General features: G+C 41.3%; 1 protein-coding gene and 1 pseudogene across 2 annotated transcripts in view; one reads left to right on the forward strand and one right to left on the reverse strand.

The window, feature by feature from the left end:
• MID1 (midline 1) overlaps window positions 1-25,045 on the forward strand; it is a 328,347-nt gene that overhangs the window by 12,710 nt on the left and 290,592 nt on the right. The gene's annotated exons all lie outside the window — the stretch shown is intronic.
• Window positions 4,729-5,718, reverse strand: LOC311614776 (procathepsin L-like; annotated as a pseudogene). Its single transcript has one exon. The product of its transcript is annotated as a procathepsin L-like (transcript).

Here is a 25,045-nt window from a genome sequence, read left to right on the forward strand (position 1 = left end):
CCCTTCATTTTCCACAGCCCCCATCACTAGCTGTTGAATGATGTTTAAGGAAACACAAATGGTATAGGCATCAGGAGAACAAACGTTTGAGCTACACAAAGCTAAAGTAGAATTTCTGCCACGTCACTTGCCAGCTGCATTTCCTGATCTTAACACTGAAGTCCCTGACCTTCATTTCTTTCACCGCACGCCCGCCAGAGGCATTTGATAAGACTGAATTAGAAGATGTGTGTGGGTAGTATTCTCGCATAGAATATCTGCTCAACAAATGCTGGCCAGTATCACCTCACTAGGTTTCTTGAGACTGGTGTTCTAATGTTTGATGAACACGCGAGCTATAGAACTGCCGATCTGAAGGACAAATCATACAGAACACAGCGCTTTTGGGAAGAAGGTACCCACTGAATCTGTTACTTAATACTGCTTTTATTCCAAATCACTCAGAATGGTTTAGACTTCTTTCAGAGGTCTGTGGGCTTAGGCAGGACTTAGGATCTCTTTGTTAACATAGCAAATGTTAACACTGTCGAGACAGTGCCCTGCCAGAGTTGAAGGTGGACATTCATTCCCTATCACCCTGTCCATTCATTTCACACTGGACAGCTTTATACCTTAAAGAATCTTTCTGAGACTAGATCGACCTAAAGCTTCGCATATAAAACATTGCTCAAGTAAATTTGAACTAATGCTACTAAAATATTCAGCAATTGCAAGCAATGGTAATGTATGTTGGCTCAAAACGAGTTTTTAAGAATTTTGCCTGGAGACAATTTCTCTGAAATGCTTGAACAAATTAAGTACAAAGTTAAAATTTGTTTGGAAGATGGTGTTTTATCCAGACTGGTTTTGTATTTCTTCTTGGATCAGAAACATGTTAGTTCTTTTAAAAAGACACATGTCCGGAAGACACATTTCAAGAGGGCAGAAACCCTAATCAACAACAAAGTTCTATTTCTATAAATATGCAAAAAGAGCAGCGATACTGAATGAAAGAAATTAACATCCGCTACCATCTCCTTTCCTGTCACTCTCAAGGAAATGTTCTTTGTGTGTGTGTGTGTATGTGTAAGGAAATGTTCTCTCTCTCTCTCTCTCTCTCCCTCCCTCCCTCCCTCCCTCCCTCCCTCCCTCCTTCCCTCCCTCTGTGTGTGTGTGTGTGTGTGTGTGTGTAAGGAGATGTTCTGTGTGTGTGTGTGTATGTGTGTGTAATGAAATGTTCTCTGTGTGTGTGTGTGTGTGTAAGGAGATGTTCTGTGTGTGTGTGTATGTGTGTGTAATGAAATGTTCTCTGTGTGTGTGTGTGTGTGTGTGTGTGTGTAAGAAAATGTTCTTTTGATGGGAAAGAAAACCAAGTAGAAGTCATCCTGAGATTATTAATAATTGTAAGTTTTTCAAAGAATTTCATTGCTGGAGTCTACTTAACCATAAACACTTCATTTTACTTATCCTCCTCTTAGATTCCGAGGCACAGATGAATGATTTATTTGCTTGTTTTACTGAAAGGGTAGATTACAAAACTATTTCTCTGTAGTGTTTTAGAACAAAGACCACTGAGGACAGCACTTACAATTTCCTGTCCTTCAAAGAGCTATCTGAAAATTAAAGAGCACAGGTCTTCCTTGCTAGGATAACTGAGAGCCTTGAGTAAAGATTTTTTTTTCCTTCAAACACACCTGATCCTCCAGGAGTGCTTATTTGTCATCACACCTTGCCATGGAGGTGTCAATTATTCCCAGTCTTACAGAATAACCAACGAGGCAGGAAAACCTAAGAGCTCAGCATCAAAGGGCTGAGACAGCCCTGTCTTAGTGCTAGAATTTGGACCCTCTGGTGAGACCATCATTTGTTTTTCTACTAGAAAAACTGTGGTAGAAACAGAAGCTGGTCTTGCTAGCTCAGCTGGCTGGATAGCCATTGTCTCCTCTCTCCTTTATTGTGCCATGCGGGCCCTGTCTGAAAGACGGTACCTTGGTCATAGCTATCTTTGTTTCTCTACAGCCTCTCTGAACATGCTCCCAAGTTCCATTTTGTAGGTAATGATGTTTGGTAAGCAGTATTCAAAGTGGCATATATGAAATTAGTTTTTTCCACATGCACATGGAAATAGTGTTCAGAGTAAAATCATTTGGAGTCTATACAGTAGCATCAAAGATGCAATTTAGTTGGTTGTTATTATTCACTGTTCATTCAACAACTTTTATGAACTCACTGTGTTCAGGGAAATATGCTGGGTACGTAAGAATAGTCAGAATATTGTGAAGAATTCAGCATCTCATACAATCTTAGCATGCACAGTTTAAGAGAGGACGAAGCAACTCTAATATGAAACACAAGCCATTCGTTTGTTCAGCCACCATTTATTAGGTACCTATTTATTAGCCTATGGAGACACACGTCTCCTGCCCTCAAGGAAATTACAGTTTGATAAAGAATTTTAAATAGGTGCTAAGTAGAAGCACAAACTCCACATTTTCATTACAAACATAACTTAAATATAGCAAGTGTGAAGAAAGCTATGATCTGTTGAATGTCAGAAATAACAACTCTGGCTTATGCTTATATCAATATTGACCTCATAAAGACTGTGTAATGGACAGAAAAGAGCCGAAACGGTTTTGTTGGCTGTTCTTTTTCAACTTCTTTGCAAGCTATGGTTTCCATTTCCATTATCTACCTGAACGAGTTCTGAAGAGGGCATTGCTCAAGCTTTATTAAGCTTCAGAATCTCCAGGTAAGAGATAGCGAGGAACCAGATGGCTGGGTCCCACCTGCACAAATTCTGATTCTCCTAGTCTCGGACCTGGGAGTCTGCATTTCTAACAAGTGTGCCGGCGCTGCTGCTGCTAGCCTCAGAGCTTATGTGGAGCAGAAGCATTGTCAGACGTGGGTGCACTATTGCAGTGCCTTGAGACTCTGAGGAGAGGGTGAAAGGGGCTGGGAAGGCCAATGCCAGGGGACTGAAAAGCAATTGCCCAGGCTAATGCAGATTTGAAATAAGTTCTTCTTTGGGCTGTTCTGGACCTCAGAACTCGTCTGGTAAGGCTTTCGATTTGAGGAGTTGTAACGTATCAAAACTGGTTCAACCCTCCGTGGTCAGTATAATCAGCTTGTTAACCATACAGGTGCACAGCCCCCGGAGGCCTGATGAAAAGGCTTTGTTTGCTGTCGTCACAGAGCTTTGGAGTTTCTGGTTCCCATACACACCCGGGAGAATTATTAAACATCATTTGCATATTTGCACTTTGTCGTCCCTGATCATTTGCCAGTGCAACAAGGCAGTTCAAGTTATGAGCAGAGAAGCCACACAGACCCCATGGAGGGAAGCTGAGCAAAGGACGTATGGTTGGAAGTGAGCTCATAATGTCCCTAAGAGTCAAGTAAATTATGTCCCTTCTTTCGTGATGAGAAACACCCTGTCTTTCACTTTTTCCATCTGTAATATTACTGGTGCAGTGTGAGGGTATGAGAGCATAAAATGGCGAGACAGAAGAAGTGATTTCTTGTGTTTGCTTACTCCTCACTGACCATTATGTAGCTTGTCACCCTTTCGGGTCAGTTAAGGTCTGCAGTCTGGAGTTCCTGGTCCTGTTAAATGAAAATGTGTGATGGCAGGAAATTGTTAAAGGGCCTTTACCCTGGCATCATTCAATACCAGGTATTTTTGTAATAATGTTAAAAATGCTTATTTTGAAATATGCCCAAAAGCATTTTAAAAAGTTATAATTATGACATTATCAGATAGCCCAGAAACTGCACTCTTGGACATTTCTCCCAGAGAAATGAAATACACAAATACTGTACCTGTACATAAACATTTATAAAAGCTTCACTAGTATTCATGTTAGCCTAAACCTAGAAAGAACACAAATGTCCTTCAATGCATATAGGGTTAAACAAGCTGTGGTACATCCATACCATGGAATACTACATAGCAATAAAAGGGGATGAATTATTAATACATTCAACAAACTGGAGGAATCTCCAGGGAATTATTCTGAGCCAAGCAAGCCAATTCCCAAAGGTTACATGCTGTATGATTCCATTTATATAAAATTCTTGAAATAATATTTTAGAAATAAAGAACAGATTAGTGGTTGCCAGGGTTATGGGTGGGGGGGCGGGGGAAGAGGGAGGTGGATGTAGTTATGAAAGGATAACACAAGGAATCCTAGCGATGATGGAACTCTTAATATCTTCATCCTGGTGGTAGATAGACAAATTTGCATATGTGACAGAATTGCACAGAGCTAAATACATATATGCACACACCAATACAAGTAAAACTGGGGAAATCTAAATAACTTGGTAGGTTATATTAATGTCTACTTCCTGCTTTTGATATTATGCTATGGTTTTGCAACTGTAACCATAGAGGGGAATTAAGCAAAGGGTACAAGGGGTTTCTTTGTGTTACTTACAACTGCATGTGAATTTACAATTATCACAATAAAAATTTCAATGAAAAAAAAATTTTTTAAAGAAATATAGAACTTTGTTTTTTTAAAATAATAATAAAAATTATTTTATTTTAAAAGGTAACAAATTATGCATCCTTATAAAAGAAGTGGTAACATTTTACCAATGTAAAACATCACAGCATTCAAATCACAGTTTGGATCTTCAAGATTCAAGTGTTGTATCCCATTAAGAAAAATGTGGTCAGTTTTCAGATAAAAGTTCTTCCTCTGGATAGCCTGTTCTCAAAGTGCTTTCTTTATCAGCATCATCTCACACAGGAGGAGAGCTGGCCGCGGTGGCGATTCCACAGTGGTTGTTCCGGTCTTTGGCCATCTTTCTGTAGCTGTTCTTGCCCCAAGCTTTACCCAAATGTTCTTGACAATCCAGCATTTATTGTTACTTGATTCTTCTCCTTCAAAGCCATAGCCAACCACCAGAATGTCATGATCTAGATCTATGTTGCTGCAGTGCTGCTCATAATAAATGCCACCTTCATAGAACTGGAAGCTAGGGTGGCTTGCATTTATAGCAACAAAGATGGGCCCCACCATTGCCACTGCCTTCATGAAGGCACTCTCCTGCTCAGGGATGTTCATGAAGCCAGTGTCATTGGCAACAGAATCTTCGGACCTGTATTTGCAGGATTCAACCTTTGCATTATATGAATAGGACTCCTCTGAGTGCAGGCCTCTGTTGGACTTAATACAGGCATTATCCATTAGGCCACCATTGCAACCTTCATTGCCTTAAGCCTGAGAGCAGTCCACAAGGTTCTGTTCCCTCAATGAGATAAGTTTGCCAGTTTTCCAGAACATCTGCCCTTCACGGGCACTGGTTGCACTAAATGCCCAACAAGAACCACCATGACCCTGGTTCTTCATGGGAGTTACATAGCCTTCTTCTCTCCAATTCACAGTTGGGGGGATTTCAGCAGCGTAAGGTTCCCAGAACACTCTTTTCTTCTTGTGCTTCTGGTTTTGATGGCCATTCATCACCTGCATGAGTTCTTGGTTGGTCATGTTACCAAAAGCGTTCATTGCCAAGGCGAAGCTCTGTCTCCCTAGGTTGTATTCTTGGTTGTGCAGGTCAATCATTTTCTTATTCGTCTCCCGCACTGTTCTCCTTTGTCCTTCTTCATTCGAGCCAGGTAGCTTACTGTGTGTTGCCTTCCCCCAGTGCTATCGTGCCTCTAAACTTATATCAAGTTTTGGAGCATCTGAAGCTATAGTAAAGAGCAATCAAGAAGAGAGAGGGATTCATGTTTTAAAACCTCCGGGGGTGCAGCCGAGCAGGAGCAGTCAGCACGTGCTGGTCCAGGATCTCCCAGAACTTTGTTTTTTATGAGCCACCCCAGTAACCAAAAACTGGTGTTAATATGATTTAAAATGTCATTAAGCTCGGTAGTTCTCACTAATTATCTATCAATGGATTTTCTCTATTTTGTAAACTTTCTGAAAGTAAACTATTGAACATATATGAAAAAAAATAAAAGAGAGTGTGATCCTAAACAGCAGGGAACGGCAAACATGGGTCCACCTGCTTTTGTACAGCCCAGGAGCTAAGGATGCTTTTTACATTTTTTAACTCAAAAAATTCAAAACAAGAGTAATATTTTGTGACAAGTGAAAACTATATAAAATTCCAACTTGTCTCCATAAGTAGTTTGACTGGCACATAGCCACACTCCATTTCTGTATTGTCCGTGGCAGCTTTGGGGCTTCAACAGCACTGTTGAGTAGTTGGGACAGAGACCACCTGCCTCATAACCCCTAAAACATGGACTGTCAGGCCCTTTACAGAGAAAGTTTGCCCACCTCTGCACTAGAGGGCTAAATGCCCAGGGTGTGCTGGTATCTGAGGGCTTCCCATTGTCACTTGGACTTCCTAAGGTAGCCCTAACAAGAGGCATGTGGTTTCTAGGCATTCCCTAAGAAAAAATAAGAAAAAGAATGCTAACAGCTCGCAACGCAAACTCGATAGGAAAATGTCCTAAGTGTCACTGCCTGAGTCAATGGCATGTCCTCTTGGGTTATTTTGCTTGTATACTGTGATCTTCTAGAAGAAACATCACGTTTTGATAAACTCAACCGATAAGACAACAGGCATCTGTTTAGAGACAGCGAGCTAGGTTTCTTGTGGAGTGCAGCAAAGGACGTAGTCTCAGAGTGAGACAGACTTAGGTTCAAGTTCAAATCACCACTCATTCATTTATATGACAGCTACAGTGTCCATCTTTCTGGATTTTCTTTACTCTTCTTTAAAACGGATACCCAGTCTCAGGGATGTGGAGGGGATTCAGTGAACTCATGTCAAGTGTCTGACACATAGTGGGACTCAATAAATGCCAGTCCAGGATGGGAGGCCACTCACCTGGGCTCTCCATACCTCACACCCCTCAATTCCACCCCAGAATTTACAAAGAGGCATCAGAATCCCTTTTCAGACATCACTCTAGCTCCATTTCTGCAGTGTTCTTCACAGGTGTCTATAGAGTATCTTTTTTCAAAACTAGACCATCTCCCTGTTGCCCAGACCACTCCACTGAGAGTCCTAAGTGTAAGCTCTGACACAATGGAATATAAATCAAATCTATTTTTCAATTATAGGATGAAATATGTCTTCTGTGCTGGGGGAACCCTGCAGATTGATGTTATCCCAGTAGGTTCATTACTAGTCTCCAGGAATAGGCCAATCCAGGTTTTAAAATGTTTCCAGGCCTTCAGGTTATAAGGACAACCTTCTCGCTGAAATCAGACAGTGAAGGGAAGCATGCAGGGGGGCTGGCTTGCCAGGTCATCATGGGTGAACGTTCAATTCTAAGTGCCCTGGCTTGCCATTAATTCTCCACACTGGTTCAGTGGGAACTGAGGAGCACTTCCCATACAACTTCTCTTTGGGCAACTCATGCTGGTGGCTGGGAAGCCTGTGTTCTATGCCTGTGTTCGGCAAACTGTGGCTCGCGAGCCACATGCGGCTCTTTGGTCCCTTGGTGTGGCTCTTCCACAAAATACCACAGCCTGGGCGAGTCTATTTTGAAGAAGTGGCATTAGAAGTTTTAAGTTTAAAAAAATTGGCTCTCCAAAGGAATTTCAATCGTTGTCCTATTGATATTTGGCTCTGTTGACTAATGAGTTTGCAGCCCACTATTCTATGCCATGCACTCTGAAAAGGGCATAAAATCCAGTCTCAGGTGCCCTCCCACTCTGGGCCAGGCAAAGCAGGACTGGAATGGCCCCAGTGCTGATGGAGGCATGCATCCCCGATCATTATTTGATCAATCATAGAGATGCTTAGAAAGGAGTGTTTTAGGGTGCTGGTGTTTATCTAGTTTCCAATCTGGTAGATATTGGCATGAGTGAAATTGGGTGGGGGGTGTTTAGAAAGATGATGAGTGATTTTTTGGATAGGGTCAAATGAGTATTTTTTGGAGCTTGCCAATCTTTTTGCTTCAGATCTATGGCTTAAATTATTTAGTTTCTTTATGTCACCCCTCTTACCCATATCTTAAAAATATGGCACTCTAACAACCAGCAGACTGCAACTACCTGTATGAATGAGCCAATGTATTCTTTTTTGTGTGGCCACTCAAGTTTAGCTGCCTACAGATAAAAGAGAATTGTGTGTTCCACTGTAGCCTGCCTTCCTCCCTCAATGCTCTGTCGACACTGCCCCCCAAAATGCCCCTGCTGGCCTCTTCTTGGCTGAATCCACTCAGTACTTTAGCCCTTACTGTCCTTCAACTCTGCCATATTTTCTGTTTGCTCTGACATTCTTATGCATTGCTTCCCAGATCTTTAAATAACAATTTAATTTGACTGTGAGACAATTACAAAGGTATAATATAAATAGTGGGAATACCAGGAGAAAAAAAGAGAGAAAGAAACAGAAACAAATCATTGAAGTAACAATGGCTGAGAACTTTCCTAAATTAATTATAGAAACCAAACCACAAATCCAGGAAGTTCATAGACACAAAGCAGGATAAATATCAAAAGTCTCTACCTAGTCATAAATTCAAACTGCAGAAAACCAAAGACAAAGAGAAAATCTTTAAAGTATAGTAACAGCTGCTTATTATGTACCACACATAACATTTTACTTACATTATGTCATTTTATTTATATGGAAATATCCATCTCTAGGACTTTATATTTATCCCCATTTACAGATTATAAAACTGAGAGTCAGGGAGATTAATGCCACTTGGTTAGTAAGTTAATTGTCCAGGATTCAGACTCAGGGCAACTTAATCTCAAAGGCTATGTCTCTGTACTAAGAAATAGTGCAGATGAGATATAACTTAGTATAATGAGTAAGTGTCGACCTCAGAACAGAACGTTATGAATTTCTGCATTGAGTTAATAAAGTTTAGAGCTGTGGTTACCCATTAGTATGGAAATTGTCAAACATAAATTGTCACTTTTAATATTTATAGAAAGGAACTGATATTGAACATAAAGGCCAATTCGTAAATGAAGAGGGAAACAAAATCAAACAAAAAGGGGGAATTTTTAAAATTCCAAGTAAGCTTTGACTAATTTTTAAAGCCAAGGGAAATAACATAATTTCTCATATTACTAAATGTAATTGGGCCAGAAATTTTTTGAATTTCAGTCTTGACTCTCCATTTATTACAAAATGAAAGCTCTGTAAAAGCTGGAAACATTCTAATCCAAAGGACTATTCCCTGATGATGAAGCTAAGCCCAGCAGAGCTAGCCTAAGCAGCCAGGATACCAAATGATTCCCAACGGAATGACTCAGCCATCCCCTAGTTTAAAACCTCAATTTAGGTTGGAATTCTCTTTAACTCCAGCCTGCTTAAGTCAAGTGATTTCTAAAATTTCGGTTACTCGGTATGTACTTGTTCTTTGTTCTCTTAGTATATTAATTCATTACATGTATTAGTTCACTGTTTCTCTGCCTAATGGTTGCACCCTTTTCTGTTTTATGCTTTTGACACAGAAGTTAAGCAAATGTAGTGGGCCCGGGAGGCAATGTGCTGACTGTATTGTTTTCACCCATTATCTGGGTGCTATATAGTCTGGGAGTTGAAGTATCTGTCACTTTGAAAACTAGCATCATTGTCTTCTGTGGATCTCACCTGCTGTGGCTACATGTGGCAAGCCAGTTGGTTTTATTTGGCCTTTCTGTGAGATCCTTGTATTTGTGATCTAGTGCTGCCTAACAAATTGCCCCAAGCTCAGAGGCTTAAAGCAACATACATTTATTATCTCACAGGTTTTGTGGGTTAGGAACCCAGGCATAGTGTATCTGGGTCCTCTGTTGAGGGCCTCACAAGATGTGATCAAGGTGTCCACTGAGGTGGTTTCTCTTATGGAGGCTGGAGAAGAATATGCTTTCAAGCTCACTTGTGTGGCTTTTGGACAAGATTCAGTTCCTTGAGGGCTGTCGGACTGAGGGCTTTATTTCCTTTCTGGTCATCATCCAGGGGCCACCCTCAGTTTCTTGCCATCAGGCCTCTCCAACATTTCAGCTTGCTTCCTCAAAGCCAGCTAGGAGGAGAGCCTGCTAGCAAGATGAAGATCACAATATTTTTTAACCCATCATGGAAGTGGCTCCTTTCAACATTGCCATATTCCTTTGCTAGGAACAAGTTACTTAAGGGGAGGTAAATGCCAAATCACAACTTGGAGGAGATAGGGACTATTGGGGACCATCTTATAGGTGCCTACTACAGCATTTATGGTGATTTGAGGGATAACATAATTAGGTCACTATCCTGTGACCTAATTTAGTCAAAAAGACTTCTAGAGTAGAAATGAGTTGAAAGCCCAGCTCAGCCACTGCCAATAAATCTGGACTTTGGTAGGGTTAATTGACTTCTTTAGGTCTCAGTTTCTCCTTTGGGAAATATGGGGGGAATAATGTGCCTCAGAGTTGTGAAGGTATAGGAAATGTGCCTGCTGGTCTCCTACATGGGTGGGTATAAGTGTTTGCTGTATGGTAATAGCCATTCACCACCCTCATGGCTATCACTGAGACTTTAATCAGTCTTTTTGGTATCTCCACCCTACCCTAAACCTTCTGGAAGCATGTTAAGTTCGCACGATTGTTGTATTATCTCACCAGAGCCACATATTGATTAACTCAGTAATGAAAGCTTTTTAGTAATGATGGTTTCTATTCATAATACTTTTATTAAATAACTATAGACATTCCGTTCCAATCCTATACTATCAGAAGATTTTTTTCTGCTATCTTCATGCACAATTAGAAATACAAGCTTCCTACAAACTCTACAGTGGCTTTTTCCCCCCTTCATTGCACTCTGGATGCTGATCAATAATTGATCATTTTGCCCAACTCAATATAATTCACTTTTAAATTTTTTGAGGGCCTGTTATTTGATTACAAGATGTTTAAGTCTGCTTATTAATGATTCCTCACTAATATTTGCTTGATGGAAGAAAAAAGGGAGAATGGCCAATAAAATTCACATAAAGAAGCTATATGCAGAAGCTAAGATACAGATGGTTACACCACAGTGTATTAGTGCTGGTGGCCTGGCGGGTGAGAGAGGTTTAAGGAGGGTTGTCCCTCTTTACTTGAGTGTCTATCTGATGACCTGAAAGTGCTGCTGACTAATATTAGGCATCTACCAAGTTTGATCCTAATGCCAGTAAGAACTAAATGTAACATGATTCACTTTATAAATAAAAATTCCAAAGAGATTAAATAAGAAGAAAAAAATTCACCCACAAATACCATCATGGTGACAAAAAAAAATCAAAGACACATCTTCTCTTATTTCAATATGTGATGTATCTTCTATTTGGCTTCACAGTATTGACATTTAGACTCAGGAATACACAAACAGATGGCTGCTAACTAACAAATGACAATTAAATGCCAAGAGCTTACAAAACAGTTTCTAAAATTCCTACAAAACAGTTTCTAAAATTCATACAAGACTGATATTCTTGATTTCTTTTTTCTTTCTTTTCTTTCCTTTCCTTCTTTTCCTTCCTTCCCCTTTCCCTTCCCTCCCTTCTCTCCAACTCAACTCTCTCCTTAGAAATGAGAGCCTCATAAGCTCATAGCGATTAAATACGCCCCTTGCCACATAGCTGGCTAGTGACTCCAAAGTCTGCAATGTTTCTTCTCCACCTTTCTGACTTGCCCTAGAAATTTAAGGGAACATAAATCTACAGCAGAAGCAAAGTGGAGTGAGGAATCAAAGTGGTAAATTGCTGTTGTAAAGCTGGGTGGATACTTGAAGCAATGATATTTAAAGAATTCAGATGAGAACTTTCAGAGGATATAAGCCAAAACAGGAGAGGGGAGGGGAGGGGATGGGAGCATCAAAATGTGCCAGGCACAGTTGCCAGACCCCTAGGCAATCCAAAATAATGAGCAATATATCTGCTTTTGAGGGGCTCCGAGTCCCGTGGACCGGCCAGACTAGTCGGGACATGTTTTAATGCAAGGGGAGGGAACACATTGTGGGGAGGGGAGCTGCAGAGAGTAATTGCTGTAAAAGGAGAATACAAGGAGTTCTGCAGGTCACAGCCGCAGCTTGCAAGACCCCATCAGCAAAGCCTACAGCTAATCTAATACCCTGCTGCATTCGCCTTTGTCTAGGCATCAATAACAATAAAACATCTACTGCTTCAGAACACAGCGCTCCAGTTTGCAGCCCTGTTACTGTATTTGAAGACACTTTCAAAGGATAGCTCTAAACTCAAGGCCTGCTTTCTGTCCATTTAAAGAGCTGACAGAGTAAGAAACAGCTAATTGGCCAAAACTGGAGAAGAAAACAACATAGACTGCATTTCACTGGTGAAATTTGTAGAAATCCAATGCATGGATTTTTGCGTATTTGCTTGTCTCATAGAGGGATGATATTTAATAACAAGTACTAATATTGTCTGGGGATACCCTTAATGCTTTAGTGTCCTATCACATATACATCTGATTTGGCATAAGGGGGTAGAAAAACCTATCCGACAATTCCTGTATCTCATTGCAGTGGTTTCACTCAGCATGCCCTTGCAATGGGAGCCAAGGACTCTGCATCTCAGGGTGATGACTTTCTCTTCCAGACAGAGTGGGAAAAGCACTGACTGTGTGCTTGGATGAGCGGGCTTAAAGGTTTCCCTCAGCCCCTTGCTGGCTACATGACCCCAGCAAATTACTAAACCTCTCATGAGAGAAATTTGACCTACTTTGTAAGGTGAGTAGAGGACTGAGTAAAATAATGCACCTAGTAGTGCCCATTGCAGGGTTTCTGTTCTGGTGGTGAGGGTCAAGTTGGCTCTTTTCATGCAGGGAGCTGATATCGGCATTGGAGATTAGGATGGACTGGTAGTGTCCCATGGGTTGCTCTGAGTGCTTAGGCAGGCTGAAGGGGAGTATGATGCTGCACAGGCTTGGCGTATTAGGCCCCGCTGGAAATAGGACTCCAACTGTCCTCATACTTCCTGAAGAGCTGGCTTTTAAATAATTAGTATTGTTACCTCTGAAAATAGGAGATAGAATACAGGGAATGCCTGGCCCACCAAGGCAGTCACTGTAGCTTGAATGGATTAAATTATGTTTGATCATCTTAAAATTAGCAACCAAGTGTTTTGCAGAGGCTATACTGACAGATGTAGCTTCATTGAACAAGGGGACGAGAGACAAAACAACATCATGATTTACTCAAGTAGTATTCAAATCATTCATTTTCTTGACTTATAACTATAAGATACTCTTTTTTTCTAATGGTCAGTTATTTTAGGAAGTATAATACATAAAGAGTATTTGGAAACATTTAGACTCCTCCTAAAATGAATCCATCATATCAGTATGCCCCCACAAGCAGCTGTTGAATGAGTTGGTGGGAGACCTATAGAAAAAAAGGGTGTTGAAATTGTCATTCATAAAACTCAAGAGTTCTAATCAAGGGTTAGACTGGGGGCCCCAACTTTCTGCACACGCCACCCTCCACATCTGTGGTGAGCCATGCTGTGCTTAGAGAATAATGCCGGGTACACGCCCACCTTCTCGGACAAGCCACATTCTTTCCAGCTGATCATCCTGAACGTGGCCTAGTTTTGGTTTTGTTAATAATAAAGGCAGGGTATTAAATAGATCACAAGATGCAAGCTACTCATAGAGGGCTTAATGCAGCACCACAAGTTAGGTCGAGATGGACTATGTCAAGTATTTTTCTCTTCAGCCCAAACAAAATGTGGGGCTTGTGTGAAGCAGGTCATTAAAGCATCAGAAAGAAAAATGATACTAATTCACTTTTCATCTCTCTGTAAACAGAATTTATACTATTTGGAGACATTATACCATTCATGTCAGATATGCTAAATCAATTGCTAAATTGATCTGTTGCTAAGTCAATAACCATTGGTCGGCTTCTATATAATGTGACATAATCCATGTAAGATTATCAGCAGCTTCTAAAATGCACTTTTTTTTCAATTAGAATAAATTACTCCTGGGTAAAAAAATGAAATTTATGAAAACCATGAAGAAAAGCTTTCTCTAAATCCACATCAGCTTTACACTAGATGGCTGATGAAGATTTATGTTCGATTTCTTATTTATTCTTTCTTCCCACCTTTTGCCTCTTGGTAAACAAACTCACAGCCTCATTCCTCCATGAGAAAACCAGTGTGTAGAGATTTGGTTGATGGCCTTTACCGAGCAAAGGCAGATAAGAAGTTTTATGGGTAGCGAGATTTAGACTTGGAAGATTTACTCTTGGATTATAACCAAGACAAGGGAATGAAGCAGTTGGAACACATTTTCTTTAGGTTGTCTTTATAGATTGTTTGTGATTAATGGCCTTTGCAGAATTGTAAAATCTTGTAAGGCCGATATCAGGGCTAGTTCTGCTCTTTCTGTTGTTAATCTAAATATATCGTCATTAAAAGAGGTTAGTTATTTTAGCAAAAGGCAGAGACAAACGACTTGTGTTTTCATAGGTTTCAAACTAAAACCAGCTCTCTTTTTTTCCTTTAAAGAGCTCTTCGTACAAATATTATGATCTTTAAATGTCTGCTTTGAAACTAGTTTTAAGATCCTTCCACCAACTGCAAATATTGCTGAGTCTCAGAGGCATTTACAGGTTCTGGTCGTTTTTAAAAAGTGTAATCTTGGCATACAATTCTTGATGAAGGCATAAAAATCCTGCATTGAATTTCAAGGAGTCTCCCTATAAAAGCAGTCCTGGCCTTATGGCATATCAGAAAGATGCTGAGAAGCAACCACAATTCAAACAGAGCTAAAAGGGCAATCTGTGTACATTCTAGATTGATACATTTATAGTGTCCAAAAGATAAAATGTGTCACCATATGTTAAAAGAGGAAAACAATTAGAGAGTATTAGCTGATCTTTTTTTGTCCAGTATTTAATGTACAACTAGAAGCCCAGTGCATGAAAATTAATGCACTGGAGGTGGGGGCGGGTCCCTCAGCCCGGCCTGCCCCCTCTCACAGTCCAGGAGCCCTCAGGGGTGAGAGGCGACCCAGCAACCAGGGGAAGGCAATGCCCCATCACACCTCTGCTGCCGCCACTGCCAGCAGCACAAACCTCAGGTGGCCCTGGTTACCTGAGCCTCAGGTGGCTCTGGGTAGCTGGGCAACATCCATCCAAGGATGGCCTGCATTTCAGGCCAGCCCTGGGTGGCTCAGGGACTGAAGAGACTGGGGGACTCCAGAAGCAGGTGTCCCAACAGGGCTGAGGGCACTGAGTGCTTTGCAGAGGGTAAGAGCTTTGCAGAAGATTAAACATCTTGTGGTGCTGAAACCGGTTTGGCTCAGTGGATAGAGCGTCGGCCTGCAGACTGAAAGGTCCTAGGTTTGATTCCAGTCAAGGGCATGTACCTTGGTTGCGGGCACATCCCCAATAGGGGCTGTGCAAGAGGCAGCTGATCGGTGGTGATTCTCTCTCATCGATGTTTCTAACTCTCTATCTCTTTCTCTTCCTCTCTGTAAAATATCAATAAAAAATATATTTTTTTTAAACATCTTGTGGCTGTGGGCGCCACCATCTTTGAGGTCATGACAGTCAATTAGCATATTCCCTCCTTATTGGCTGTGGGCACTGCCATCTTTGCGATCATGTGATGGTCAATTTGCATATTCCCTCTTTATTAGATAAGAGTTTTCAACCTGGGGTGGTTTTGCCTTCAGGGAAATACTTGGCAATGTCTGGAGGCATTTTTGGTTGTCTACCACAGTGGTGGGTGCTACTGGTATCTAGTGGGAAGAGGCCAAGGATGCTGCTAAATATCCTGCAATGCACAGGACAGCCCTCCTCAAAGAATGATTTGATCAAAAGCATCAATAGTGCCTAGGCCAAGAAACCTTGCTTTAGAATCTTCACTGAGTCCATGGAAAATACTAATTGTGTGGAGATGGAGTGTGTGGGTGGATGGGTGTGTATGTTTGCATTGGCTCAGTATGTTTATGAATTAAGGAAAGGTCAAAGGTTTGACATTTTTCACCTTCCAGTCTCTTAATGGGTCAGCTGTTATTTCAAAGATTTAAAAGCGGGGGGGGGGGGGGGGCCTAGGTAAGTGCTGAATTTACTAGTATAATGAAGTCATGTCCCTTCTTGTTTCTTGATCAGCTTCCAGAGAGAAAAGAAAGGAAATCACCCACAGACTGAAGTTTACACTTATTTTATGCTTGGGTTAATTAAACAGAAAACAAATGGCAGTCACCATTTGAGGGAAGGTGGTATCCATGTCTTCATTGTAGAGCACATGTGTCAAACACAAGGCCCGCGGGCCAAATCCAGCCCGCCAGGCCTTGCAATGTGGCCCGCACCGCGCTGTCATCACTGCACTCCCCTGTCAGTTTATGACATTGTCAGTTTATGACTGTTCAGTAAACCATTTGGCCCGGGATTTAGGCTGGATTTTAGATTTTGGCCCCTTCTCTGATTGAGTTCGACACCCCTATTGTAGAGTCTCCAAAATGCATTGCTCTCTGGGTAGTGAGTTGGTTATTCTGAGCTGCTGCTGCAAACTGTCATTTACCCTGTGATTTATAGGGTGTGTCACCTTAAGTCACTCAATTCAAGTTCTTTAGCTGTGTGTCTGCTGACTGGTTTCTACGCAACAGTTGATCTTGTGTTGGGAGCAGCTGGTTTCTCTTAAACGCCTGTGTCTATGTTTGCTGCATATCTATGACAATGTGTTCACACCAATATAATTATGACTGCATTAGCACTTGCCCTGTAAACCACATGATTCAGGGCTTTATGAGCAGGTCATAAAAACTCCAGGCAGAAACTTGTCTCAGACGTGGTGCTTTGGGGGTGGGCGCAGTTGTAAATGGTCAGTGTTGGTTAGGACCTTCTAAAGTTTGTGGTCATTAGAACCCCCATTTATTGGGTATCCCTTTGCAGAGCCAAGGCTATGTGCTATGGGATTTTGATCTTTAATTATTTAGCTAAACACGGGGCCTTGCCAAGTTTCATTCACTATCATTTATTCTTTCAACAAATATTTGAGTGCCTAACATGGGCTGGAGCAGTGATCCTTCAATAAAGAGCACAGAGTTCATAATCTCCTATAGCTTATATTCCACTGGATGTAGTAGACGCAGGGAGGGAGAATGGAGAGAAGGAAAAAGGGATGGAGGAAAGAAAAAAGGGGGAAGGACAGAAATTAGGAAGGAAGAAAGGGAGAGAGGGAAGGAGGGAAAGAGGAGAAAATATCAGGTGGTAAGAGCTTTGCAGAAGATTAAATATCAGGTGGTAAGAGCTTTGCAGATTAGAATAATGTATATTATTGCTACTTACTGTAGACGAGGGCAGGCTCTGTGGGAGGTGACCTGAATAAGGTGTCAGTCATGGAAGGACATTCCAAGCAGCTGGACCAGCTAGGATAAGCTTCCAAGGCTCAATGTGAAGGAAGGCCCATAGGCGGATGGAAGAGAGGCAAGCACCTGTGGTAGCCAACAAGCAGGGCATCTAGGCCTTTCTAACTCTGGGTGAAGGGCTTGGTGTTTTTAAGGAATGAGAGGTGAATGAGCTGATAGAAGTTCCCAATAGGTCCCTCTGGTAGTTGGGGACAGAGGAGCAGGGAGACCAGTTGACAGACTGCTGCTGAAATCTAGATGGTGGTATAGGCAGGGCCTCATATGCACCCCCTTTCAGGGAAGGAACACAACTGAGAAACGTTTTGGGAGTGAGGTGCAGGCTGACAACCACTTCCTGCTAGAGGTACCATCCACATATAATCCGTGAGATTAGGAGGGATGGGGAAAGAGCATGGGTTTTTCTTTTTTAAATTTACATATGTTTTTATTGGTTTTATAGAGGAAAGGAGAAGGATAGAGAGATAGAAACATCAATGAGAGAGAAACATCAATCAGCACATCCGTGACCGGGGATCAAGCCCACAACCTTGGGGAGTTTCCCTGACTGGAGTTGAATCAGGGACCTCTTAGGTTATGGGTTGATACTCTACCACTGAGCCACACCAGCTAGGCAAGAGCATGTTTTTTGACAATCAGTTTGCTCATCTGTAAAATGGGTTTATAATGCATAATCTGCAGAACTGTGGTAAGGATTAGCAAAATATAAAAGCTCCTAGCCCGGTGCCCAGCAATAATCATTTTCTGTCCCAGCAAATCTGTCATTAACTCATATCAGCAATCAAATATCCATGGCCATAATTCCAGGATTATGGAAAGGTAAAATGCTACCTTTTCCTTGTTCTCAAGACAGGACAAAACCCCTCTTGTGTTTGAATTGATGTATATGGAGCTATTCCAGTTGCTGAAATTATTTATTTTTTAAATATATATTTTATTGATGTTTTACAGAGAGGAAGGGAGAGAGATAGAGAGTTAGAAACATCAATGAGAGAGAGAGACATCGATCAGTGCTTCTTGCACACCCCCCACTGGGGATGTGCCTGCAACCAAGGTACATGCCCTTGACCGGGATCGAACCTGGGACCTTTCAGTCTGCAGGCCGATGCTCTATCCACTGAGCCAAACTGGTTTTGGCTTTATTTATTTTTAAAATTAATTAATTAATTGATTTATTGATTTTTATTTTTATTTTTGCTGCTCTTCAGTTTCCACATCTCAGATCCTGTTTTTCTTTGGCTTCCCACATTTGCACAACTTTTAATATATACTGTCTCAAGTTGCCTTCCAGAAAAAAATAAAAGCAGTGTATGAGAATGTCCTAGTCCCTTTTTAAAATTTGAAGTATAATTTATATCCCATAAAATTCGCCCTTTTAAAGTGTACAATTCGGTGGTTTTTAGGACATTCACAGAGTTGTGCAACCATCACCACTATTTAGTTTCGAACATTTTCATCACCCCAGAAAGAAACCCTGTGCCCCTGAGCAGTCACTCCCCATTTCTTCCTCCAGCCCTTGGCAACCACTAATCTGCTTTCTGTCTCTATGGATTTGCCTGTTCTGGAGATTTCATATAAATGGAATCATACAATGTCTGGCTTCTTTTACTGAGCATCATGTTTTCAAGACTTATGCTATAGTCCTACTTCTGATCTATATATTTATTTATAATTTTCAAAATAAGATTCTTTTTTATAGTGGTTGGAGTTGGTAATAAATTCTACCAATAAGTTTTCTTTTATCTCAAGACAGAATATGTGTTTGATTAGTCAGAGTTTATTGTTTTATTGTCATTATATTCATATATCTTACAACTAGAATATTTTCTTCTTGGTATGAATGCAGTGTTTCCACCAACAATTTCATCCCCTTCTCACCCCCCCAGTTTTGTTCTTCTTTGTTCTCAGTTCATTTTTGCCCTTTCCTTCTCAACAGTCTTATGCCGGACTGCCACATGATAGCCCATGGACAAATCCTGGCTTACCACCTATTTTTGTAACTAAAGTTTGATTAGAACATGGCCATGCCAGCCATCATTTACATATTGCCTGTGGCCGTTTCCATGTTACAATAGCAACTTTGAGTTGTTGCAAGAGAGACCGTGTGTCTCACAAAACCTAAAATATTTACTGGCTGGCCTTTATAGCAAAAGCTTGTTGACCCCGCTGTAACGACTGACTGAGGACAGGACCTGTATTTATTTGGTTCTAATCAGAATGATCTGTGACTCATGGTGACCTCTTTGGGCTGGGGCAACTCATCGACAAAATCATGAAGGTGATAAAAGCATTTGCTGAAATAACTGTTTTCCTCTACACGGGAAGGTTAAAAAAATATTTCAAGGAAAAAAAGATGTTAGAATATTTCTCAATATTTCAAGACAGAAAGAATGTTGTTGAGCATAACTGTTACCTTGAGGATTATAAATGTCATATTTTGGTCACACACACTCATACATACCACCCAATGGCATATGCATGTGTATCAAACTTGACAGCAGGTGAATTACTTAAACCTCCCTGAACTTGGGAAATCAGGTTTCCTAGGAGCTCTAGCTGGAGGCTGCCACGATCTCACCACTTGGGCTCCCATTACAATCAAGACCCACATGTCTGGATTCTTGTAGTAAAGCCCAGGCAATTTTCATGTCATTGCTTCTTTGCCTGTTTTATCTGGCTGAGACATTGCCCCAAAGCACTATTTGACTTGGATATGGCTTCCTTCCACTCCTCCCTGAGTTTAAGGAACAACAAAGAATTTACAGTCATATTAGCCCTAGTGTTTTCTGAACAAAATGGAAACATGCTCTTTTTTTGTTAATTTCCAGTGCCTCCAGTGTAAATATGCCTCCGTTATAAATATTCCCCTGTTGAGAGCAATCTCTTTCTTTACCCCATTGTGTCCCAGCTTAAGTCTCTCATGTGCCCCATTATCTTTACCTTTCTATCTTCCCCACTAGCCTATGGGCCTTTGAGAAAAGAAACTATTTCCTTTTCGTGTATCTTTTTTCAATGCCTAATGAAGAATGTGGAGCTTCAAGGTGCTGAGCAAATGGCAAGTTGATACATGTACGCATGTACTTAGAGTTTCAAGCATTTTCTTTCACTATGTCATTTTATTCATCCATAAATTCATATATATAATTGATTTTTTTACAGAGAGGGAGGGAGGGGGCTAAAGAGTTAGAAACATCAATGAGAGGGAAGACACCAAGATGGCAGCATAGGTAAACACCTGAAAGTGCTGCCTCGCACAACAACTTCAAAACTACAACTAAAAGGCAAAATGGACATCATCCAGAACCACAAGAAGGCTGGCTAAGTGGAAATTCTACAACTAGAAGGGAAGAGAAAAGCACACTGAGACTCAGAGGATCTTTGGAAGTAAAGGCAGAGATATGGAGGTGTGCATGTAAAGAGGGCTGGCAACTGAGTATATGACTGTCTTTTTCAAGTGGGAGGGAGAAAAAAGCTCCTGACTGCTCTGAACTCCAGTTCTGGGTGAGACTCTGGGAACCCAGACTCATATGGGGGAAAATTTGACTGTCTGACATTGGGTGGAACTTGAGGCAGCTTTCTCTCAGAGGTGCTTGCAACAATTACCAAGGGACACTGAGACCTGGGGACCTCTTAGGGTAGGGCTGATGGGAAAGCATTGCTGTTTGCTCCACCCTGAGACTCCACTCCATGCAAGCTGTGTGCAGAGGCTTTTGCATATGAATGGCCTGGTCCTTTGAAATCTAAACTTACCTAACAAACTGCAGCTGAGTCAGTGAGACCCAGAACATCCAAAAGAAGGTCTAAGGCCCCACAGCAGCTTGCATTGCTACACAGCTGGGCCTCATCTGGGCACCTCCAAACCCAAAACAAAGAAGAAGAATCTGCAGATCTCTCTGTAGCTCCTGCTGGGTTGCCTCAGGCAGAGGCTAAATTAGCACTTCCTTGGACATCCAAGAGCCAGTGTACCCAGTGGTCAGAGTAGGGCCATCCAGATTACAATTCCTCAGATCCATAATGGACACACTCAGGGGGCAGACTCAGTGAGCACCAAATCCCCACTGAAGCAAGTCTGCCTCATAAGGGTGTCTCCATCACAGAAGTTCTCCCATCATACACACAACTAATCCTCACAGCCAACTGGCCTGGAGGTCAATTCCTCCCAGTGATATCAACAACAATCAAGGCTTAACTACAACAAGACTGTGCATACAGCCCACAAAGATGTGCACCAAGGGTGTCCACCTCAGGTAACTAGGGAGGCTGAGCCACTGGGCCCTATAGAACACCTAGCACACAAAGCCACTCTATCAACCCAGGAAAGCAGCCAAAATGTGGAGTCAAATAAACAGGTCACAATGAAAGAAATGGAGGAAAGCAAATGACTGGATATAGAGTTCAACAGCACAGTTATAAGGTTTTTCAAGAAATTTCTAGAAAAGGCTGATAAATTTAGTGAGACCCTCAAGGATATGAAAAAGGGCCAACTAGAAATTAAGCATTAACTGACTGAAATAAAAAATAATATACAGAGATCCAACAGCAGACTGGAGAATCCCAGGAATCAAGTCAAATATTTAAAATACAAAGAAGCAAAAAAAAAAAAAAAAAAAAAAAAAAAACAACTGGAAAAGAAAAAAGACTCCAAAAATATGAAGATAGTTGTAAGGATCCTCTGGGACAACTTCAAGCATACCAACATCTGAATTATGAAGGTGCCAGAAGAAGAGAGAGAGCAAGATACTGAAAAACTATTTGAAGAAATAATGAAAGAAAACATCCCCCACCTGGTGAAAGAAATAGACTTACAAGTCCAAGAAGTGCACAGAACCCCAAACAAAAAGAATCCAAAGAGGACCACACCAAGACACATCATAATTAAAATGCCAAGAGCAAAAGACAAAGAGAGAATATTAAAAGCAGCAAAAGAAAAAGTTAGTTACCTACAAGGGAGCATCCATATGATTGTTAGATAATTTATCAACAGAAACTATGCAGGCCAGACAGGAGTGGCAAGAAATATTCAAAGTGCTGAATAGCAAGAACCTACAACCAAGATTACTGTATCCAGCAAAGTTATCATTCAGAATTGAAGGGCAGATAAAGAGCTTCACAGATAAGAAAAAGCTAAAGGAGTTCATCACTGCCAAACCAGTATTATATGAAATACTGAAAGGTATTCTTTATGAAGAGGAAAAAGAAGAAAAGGGTAAAGATAAAAATTATGAACAACAAATACATACCTATCAACAAGTGAATCTAGCCGAAACTGGTTTGGCTCAGTGGATAGAGCATCGGCCTGCAGACTGAAAGGTCCTAGGTTCGATTCTGGTCAAGGGCATGTACCTTGGTTGCCCGTGCGTCCCAAGTGGGGGGTGTGCAAGAGGCAGCTGATCGATGTTTCTCTCTCAGCGATGTTTCTGGCGCTCTGTCCCTCTCTCTTCCTGTCTTTGAAAAATCAATAAAATATATTAAAAACAAACAAACATACAAAAAACAAGTGAATCTAAAGATCAAGTGAATAAAAATCTGATGAATAGAATAAGCTGGTGAATATAATAGAATCAGGGGCATAGAAATGAAGTGGACTGACAATTCTTGGGGGGAAAGGAGTGTGGGGATGGGGGAAGAGACTGGAGAAAAATTGTACACCTATGGATGAGGACAGTGGCAGGGGTAAGGGCAGAGGGTTGGATGGGAACCAGGTGGAGGGAAACTATGTCAGGGGGAGGAACAATTGTAATAATCTGAACAATGAAGATTTATTTTTAAATGTTTTAATAAAAGAAACATCAATGAGAGAGAAACATTGATTAGCTGCCTCCTGCACACTCCCTACTGGAGATGTGCCTGCAACCAAGGTACATGCCCTTGACTGGAATCAAATCTGGGACCCTTCAGTCTGCAGGCTGACGATGCTCTATTCACTAAGCCAAAATGTTTAGGGCCATAAATTATTATTATTATTTCATTAAAATTCATTTCATTAACATTCAGGTGTCTGCTCTTTAATCAATCCATTCAGCTGTCACTGACAAAACAGCCATGCTCCCTGTGGGACATATATAATTTTGCTGAGTAGAACAATAGATATTACACAAAGAATTAAAATAATAGCACATATACACACATTTATAAAATATGTTAAGTGCTCAGGAGAATAAAGATTGAGGGTCATAGGAGAGTCTATATGAAGTATAATAAAAAGAATCTATACTGACTTAGATTGAGAAATGTGAATGTCAAGATGCCAGTCAGAAACAAAATTCACTTTATTTAAATGAAAATGTGTTAATAAAGGGGTTACTTCCGGAGGTGTGAAAGGGGTAAGGGAACTCAGGAGAGATGCCAATTTAACCAGAAAGTAGCATTCACTGCAGAGGCAAGGTTCAGGGGCTTAATGAATTAGAGCTGGACATCTGTGATAGTAAGAGGAAGTCTCTCCCAGAATGGCAGCCAAATAGGAAAGGGTTTGGAAACACCTGGACATTCATCTCTTCCAGCCCTCAGATCTCTTACTGATGCTGCCCAATGGCAGAATCCAGCCAGGAGTCAGCTAGCAAGGACACTTAAGTTATACAGAAACAGGTGGCAGGGACACAGAACAGGTTGGAAACGGATAGAAATGGATAAGGAAGTGGGGGGTGAAAGGAGATGGGATGTTTTGCGGAAAGCCTTTTCTAGGGCAGGATGTTTAAGTCATGGTATGAAACATAAGGAATTAGTGGTAGGAGCAGATTTCCATTAGAGGAAATAGAATGTGTGTAGCCTCTGAGTTAGGAAAAGTACTCAGGGATCACTGTGGCTAAATCAGAGTGAAACCTGGCCTAGTGTGAGATAGGCACTTTATAGGTGCTAAATAGAGGTTGAATGTTTCCCCCAGGGCAGTGGGGATTTGTTAAGAATGCTGAACAGGGGACAACTGATTGTGGTATGCAACAGTCTGGGGAGGGAGAGATGTCAAGAGCTCGGCCAAGGATGAGACTTCATTCCCTTAAGATGGAGAATCCCCCACCCTTCTTAATTATGTATTATTAGATGCCTGGTGCACAAAATTCATGCACAGGTAGGGTCCCTAGGCCTGGCAGGTGATCAGGGCTTATCTGTGGGGTGACAAGCAGGGTGATGGGGCCCCAAGTTGCACCCACCTTGGCTGGACTGGCGCCACCCACTCGACAGCTTGCCCCCCACCTCTGCCTGCTGGCAGCTCCTGCTTTGAGCATCTGCTCCCTGGTGGTCGTGTGCGTCATAGTGACTGGTCATTCTGCCATTCAGTTAATTTTCATATTAGGGTTTTATATAGATAGATTAGGCCATATTCAGAAAAGTTACATTTTCTCTTAATCTCACAGAAAGATAAAAATAGGACAATCATATTTAAGAGTAGATTGCTGATATTTTTAATCCATTCATTATCATGGGATTGTAAATTCCTCTGGTTTAACTGATCTAAATTTCTTCATCAAAAGCTCTGGAGTGATATGCCTTAGCAAAGGAATTGTAAACTGGGACACTATCAGCATTTTGGGTCAGCTACTTCTCTGCTGCAGAGGCTGCCCTGTGCATTGCAGGATGTGTAGAAACATCTCAGCCTCTGCTTACTACATACCATCCCTACCCCAAGTTGAGACAACCAACATGTCTCCAGATATTGTTGAACACTCCCAATAGTCTGGTGTTGCTATTTTTTCTTCTACATGGAGTTATTTTACACCTATTTTACCAGAGATTTGGGGTTCCCT

The sequence above is a fragment of the Pipistrellus hanaki genome (assembly GCF_964339955.1).
Source record: "Pipistrellus hanaki genome assembly, chromosome: X".
In the NCBI taxonomy this organism is placed as follows: Eukaryota; Metazoa; Chordata; class Mammalia; order Chiroptera; family Vespertilionidae; genus Pipistrellus; species Pipistrellus hanaki.